Source organism: Cololabis saira, chromosome 10 (genome assembly GCF_033807715.1).
Source record: "Cololabis saira isolate AMF1-May2022 chromosome 10, fColSai1.1, whole genome shotgun sequence".
Lineage (NCBI taxonomy): Eukaryota > Metazoa > Chordata > Actinopteri > Beloniformes > Belonidae > Cololabis > Cololabis saira.
The window spans coordinates 6,742,587-6,748,431 of record NC_084596.1 but is presented as its reverse complement, the minus strand read 5'-3'; the positions used below and the strand labels follow the sequence as shown (position 1 = coordinate 6,748,431).

At 46.4% G+C, this 5,845-nt stretch overlaps 5 non-coding genes across 5 annotated transcripts; all 5 read left to right on the top strand.

The window, feature by feature from the left end:
* Nucleotides 1–273: 273 nt before the first annotated feature.
* trnas-uga (transfer RNA serine (anticodon UGA)) lies at nt 274–355 on the top strand. Its single transcript has one exon. It is a non-coding gene; the product is annotated as a tRNA-Ser (tRNA).
* Nucleotides 356–591: 236 nt separating this feature from the next.
* trnat-agu (transfer RNA threonine (anticodon AGU)) lies at nt 592–665 on the top strand. Its single transcript has one exon. It is a non-coding gene; the product is annotated as a tRNA-Thr (tRNA).
* Nucleotides 666–2,896: 2,231 nt separating this feature from the next.
* trnas-uga (transfer RNA serine (anticodon UGA)) lies at nt 2,897–2,978 on the top strand. The gene has a single exon. It is a non-coding gene; the product is annotated as a tRNA-Ser (tRNA).
* A 236-nt stretch (nt 2,979–3,214) lies between these two features.
* Nucleotides 3,215–3,288, top strand: trnat-agu (transfer RNA threonine (anticodon AGU)). Its single transcript has one exon. It is a non-coding gene; the product is annotated as a tRNA-Thr (tRNA).
* A 2,222-nt stretch (nt 3,289–5,510) lies between these two features.
* On the top strand, nt 5,511–5,592 carry trnas-uga (transfer RNA serine (anticodon UGA)). The gene has a single exon. It is a non-coding gene; the product is annotated as a tRNA-Ser (tRNA).
* The last annotated feature ends 253 nt before the right edge of the window (nt 5,593–5,845 follow it).

Sequence of the window (5,845 nt, the reverse complement as noted above, 5' to 3'; positions counted from 1 at the left end):
GATAGGGGACAGAGTTCAATAATACAAACAATATTTTATTATTTAAAAAAGGCACATTGGTTGGGGCAATAAAACAAAAAAGGATCCCAATTGAAGAAAGGGGAAAGGGTTTATGGACTAGGCCTTACCGGCTTACCTCTTGGCATGAAAGGGAAGCAAGATGTAGGTTTTCACCATTCACACATCATTCCAATGTTGGTCTTCAGGTAAAGCATTGTACTACATTCAAACAAACACACATTTATTTCAGCCAAATGTTCAAGCATGTGACAAGTTGTTGTGGCCGAGTGGTTAAGGCGATGGACTTGAAATCCATTGGGGATTCCCCGCGCAGGTTCAAACCCTGCCAACAACGGTTAATGCTTGAACATGCAAGAAGACTTGCAGTTCTTAACCATAGACTAAAATGTCTTTCAAAACTAATCAGAGGAGTTTTTATGTGTTATCCCCAGCATGCATTAATAGGTAACATCAGCCTACATTAAGTTAGTTTTACATTTCTTTCCAAGCAGTCGGCCCAGGTTCGCAGTTTTGGCATGGAGCTGCTTCAAACCTATAACGAACTGCTTATTTCAATGGGGTCTTTATGGAGGCCCTGTGGCTTAGTTGGTCAGAGTGCCTGTCTAGTAAACAGGAGATCCTGGGTTCAAATCCCAACAGAGCCTCTAAACTCAAATGTCTTGAAGGTCGGAAAGATCACATTTCTCTCATTCCTGGTTCTGGCACTATTTCTCACATGCTTTCTTAATTATAGCAGAGTACTTTGTCAAAAGTACTCCTGCTCTTAGTGAATGTGGATGCTCTCTGTTTTGTCATTCTATTGGAGCCTCTCTTTTCATATCCTGCAAAAATGTGCGTATGAATCGTGTAGGGGGGGGAAGGAGGGGGAGCGGAGGCCGAAGCCAGGAGGCAGGACCAGCAGAGCCGGCCCTGGAAAGACGCCCATGTTCCCCCGCCGGCCATCCAGTAGCGGGGGCCGACCCTCCGAGCCGGGCCAGGGCCCCACCGTACCTCCACGGGCGCCCCCGGCGCCGACGGAGCCCCCAGTCGGAGGGGGAAACGGTCCATTCCCCCCTGTGATCCTGAAAGGATCATTAATCATTATCCATATTCCTTGACATGCATAGTTCTCACACTTAGGGTATGTTAATAAAGCGCAAAAACTTCTTCAGTAAGAGAATATTTAACATAAGTAGTTCCATCCCACAGCGAGGATCACCATCTGAGACACTGTCCCAGCTGCTAAGACGTGGCATGGGTGGGTACAAAAGAAAGCCCTGTTCATTCAAATGTCAACTGTCAACGACAATTGTCATTATCAAACCTCTCCAAGTCTATGGTCTCTTTCTAATGGCGCTTTTCCACTAGTATCTACTCAGTGTGCTCGGCTCGGGACGGCTCGTCTCGCCTCTACCCGCCTCTACCCGCCTCTACCCGCTTTGTCCCCGTTTGTTTTTCCACAGCCAGTTTAGAAGTGGGCAGGTTGGGGTGAAGCTGCTGGGATGTACTCGATTGCGCAATCCTTTTGTTCGTGTCGGCGCTGATGAGAAATCAGCTGGAGCCGCGAGCGGCTGAGAAGAAAACAGAGCTCCTGTGGATCTGATCGTTCCTTATCGCCCATCTACATCCCTTTTTTAATTCTCTCGTCAGCCACCAGGTTTATGAACATCTGCACCTCAGAGTTGGATCACCAAACAGACGTTTGCGCTGTATAATGAAATCACCGCGAGCCGCCAGTCGCTCTCGCGCTGACTCCCGCTTCCTGATTGAAACGTCTGACGGCCCAACCCCCCGACCAATCAGTGGCGTGGAGGGTGATGACGTCAGATATAATGCCGGCTCAGCCCGGTTAGAACCTCGGCAGAATGGTTACAGAAACCCACCCGCCTTGGCCCCTAGTGGAAAAGCGCAAGACGGGGGCGCGGCGGGTAGAAGCGAGCTGAGTAGATACTTGTGGAAAAGGGCCATATTTGAATGTTGTAATGCAATGGATGACAACACATGTCTAACTGGATATACCTGCAAACATGCAGCTTATACAACAAGAAGTTGATGTATAAGCTAAGGCACAAATGGCGGTAAGTAGCTTGTGATATTGAAGAAACCATCATCAAAGAGTTACTTTCCCTGACATGACTGCTCACCTTCTCATGTGGCTGGAAAACTGCGACGTCTCATTCAGCTGTTTCAGGTACTTTCCTGCAGCGTTGGTATGGCAGTCAACATGGCTGCTTGCCAAGCAGTTGACCTGGGTTTGCTTCCCAGCCAATGCAAGAAACATGAGGTCTTCATAAGTGTAATGCTTTTTGTTGGGGAAGAATATGTTTTGGACAATCAGACTTTACGTAATTGTACATGGCTTCAAACGTTTTTTGGAAATGAGTCCTAATTGATGACTTGACAGACATTAAATTAGACATATAGTCTCACACATATATGCGCAAGTAGACAGGTAACATATATCTTTATGTGGCGGCACGTTCACTATTATTTAAGTTTGGGATCTGAAGATCTTTTTCTGTTTACCGACAACACCGCCTTTGATTTGGGCCCTAGGACCCATACTAAAGGTCAATCATCACCTCTACAAAAGGACACGAAGGTTCGTTCACTCAGGGATGGAGATAGGGGACAGAGTTCAATAATACAAACAATATTTTATTATTTAAAAAAGGCACATTGGTTGGGGCAATAAAACAAAAAAGGATCCCAATTGAAGAATGGGGAAAGGGTTTACGGACTAGGCCTTACCGGCTTACCTCTTGGCATGAAAGGGAAGCAAGATGTAGGTTTTCACCATTCACACATCATTCCAATGTTGGTCTTCAGGTAAAGCATTGTACTACATTCAAACAAACACACATTTATTTCAGCCAAATGTTCAAGCATGTGACAAGTTGTTGTGGCCGAGTGGTTAAGGCGATGGACTTGAAATCCATTGGGGATTCCCCGCGCAGGTTCAAACCCTGCCAACAACGGTTAATGTTTGAACATGCAAGAAGACTTGCAGTTGTTAACCATAGACTAAAATGTCTTTCAAAACTAATCAGAGGAGTTTTTATGTGTTATCCCCAGCATGCATTAATAGGTAACATCAGCCTACATGAAGTTAGTTTTACATTTCTTTCCAAGCAGTCAGCCCAGGTTCGCAGTTTTGGCATGGAGCTGCTTCAAACCTATAACGAACTGCTTATTTCAATGGGTTTTTTATGGAGGCCCTGTGGCTTAGTTGGTCAAAGTGCCTGTCTAGTAAACAGGAGATCCTGGGTTCAAATCCCAGCAGAGCCTCTAAACTCAAATGTTTTGAAGGTCGGAAAGATCACATTTCTCTCATTCCTGGTTCTGGCACTATTTCTCACATGCTTGCTTAATTATAGCAGCGTACTTTGTCAAAAGTACTCCTGATCTTAGTGAACGTGGATGCTCTCTGTTTTGTCATTCTATTGGAGCCTCTCTTTTCATATCCTGCAAAAATGTGCGTATGAATCGTGTAGGGGAAGGAGGGGGAGCGGAGGCCGAAGCCAGGACGCAGGACCAGCAGAGCCGGCCCTGGAAAGACGCCCATGTTCCCCCGCCGGCCATCCAGTAGCGGGGGCCGACCCTCCGAGCCGGGCCAGGGCCCCACCGTACCTCCACGGGCGCCCCCGGCGCCGACGGAGCCCCCAGTCGGAGGGGGAAACGGTCCATTCCCCCCTGTGATCCTGAAAGGATCATTAATCATTATCCATATTCCTTGACATGCATCGTTCTCACACTTAGGGTATGTTAATACAGCGCAAAAACTTCTTCAGTAAGAGAATATTTAACATAAGTAGTTCCATCCCACAGCGAGGATCACCATCTGAGACGCTGTCCCAGCTGCTAAGACGTGGCGTGGGTGGGTACAAAGAGAAAGCCCTGTTCATTCAAATGTCAACGACAGTTGTCATTATCAAACCTCTCCAAGTCTATGGTCTCTTTCTAATGGCGCTTTTCCACTAGTATCTACTCAGTGCGGCTCGGCTCGGGACGGCTCGTCTCGCCTCTACCCGCCTCTACCCGCCTCTACCCGCTTTGTCCCCGTTTGTTTTTCCACAGCCAGTTGAGAAGTGGGCAGGTTGGGGTGAAGCTGATGGGATGTACTCGATTGCGCAATCCTTTTGTTCGTGTCGGCGCTGATGAGAAATCAGCTGGAGCCGCGAGCGGCTGAGAAGAAAACAGAGCTCCTGTGGATCTGATCGTTCCTTATCGCCCATCTACATCCCTTTTTTAATTCTCTCGTCAGCCACCAGGTTTATGAACATCTGCACCTCAGAGTTGGATCACCAAACAGACGTTTGCGCTGTATAATGAAATCACCGCGAGCCGCCAGTCGCTCTCGCGCTGACTCCCGCTTCCTGATTGAAACGTCTGACGGCCCGGCCCCCCGACCAATCAGTGGTGTGGAGGGTGATGACGTCAGATATAATGCCGGCTCAGCCCGGTTAGAACCTCGGCAGAATGGTTACAGAAACCCACTCGCCTTGGCCCCTAGTGGAAAAGCGCAAGACGGGGGAGTGGCGGGTAGAAGCGAGCTGAGTAGATACTTGTGGAAAAGGGCCATATTAGAATATTGTAATGCAATGGATGACAACACATGTCTAACTGGATATACCTGCAAACATGCAGCTTATACAACAAGAAGTTGATGTATAAGCTAAGGCACAAATGGCGGTAAGTAGCTTGTGATATTGAAGAAACCATCATCAAAGAGTTACTTTCCCTGACATGACTGCTCACCTTCTCATGTGGCTGGAAAACTGCGACGTCTCATTCAGCTGTTTCAGGTACTTTCCTGCAGCGTTGGTATGGCAGTCAACATGGCTGCTTGCCAAGCAGTTGACCTGGGTTTGCTTCCCAGCCAATGCAAGAAACATGAGGTCTTCATAAGTGTAATGCTTTTTGTTGGGGAAGAATATGTTTTGGACAATCAGACTTTACGTAATTGTACATGGCTTCAAACGTTTTTTGGAAATGAGTCCTAATTGATGACTTGACAGACATTAAATTAGACATATAGTCTCACACATATATGCGCAAGTAGACAGGTAACATATATCTTTATGTGGCGGCACGTTCACTATTATTTAAGTTTGGGATCTGAAGATCTTTTTCTGTTTACCGACAACACCGCCTTTGATTTGGGCCCTAGGACCCATACTAAAGGTCAATCATCACCTCTACAAAAGGACACGAAGGTTCGTTCACTCAGGGATGGAGATAGGGGACAGAGTTCAATAATACAAACAATATTTTATTATTTAAAAAAGGCACATTGGTTGGGGCAATAAAACAAAAAAGGATCCCAATTGAAGAATGGGGAAAGGGTTTACGGACTAGGCCTTACCGGCTTACCTCTTGGCATGAAAGGGAAGCAAGATGTAGGTTTTCACCATTCACACATCATTCCAATGTTGGTCTTCAGGTAAAGCATTGTACTACATTCAAACAAACACACATTTATTTCAGCCAAATGTTCAAGCATGTGACAAGTTGTTGTGGCCGAGTGGTTAAGGCGATGGACTTGATATCCATTGGGGATTCCCCGCGCAGGTTCAAACCCTGCCAACAACGGTTAATGTTTGAACATGCAAGAAGACTTGCAGTTGTTAACCATAGACTAAAATGTCTTTCAAAACTAATCAGAGGAGTTTTTATGTGTTATCCCCAGCATGCAATAATAGGTAACATCAGCCTACATGAAGTTAGTTTTACATTTCTTTCCAAGCAGTCGGCCCAGGTTCGCAGTTTTGGCATGGAGCTGCTTCAAACCTATAACGAACTGCTTATTTCAATGGGTTTTTTATGGAGGCCCTGTGGCTTAGTT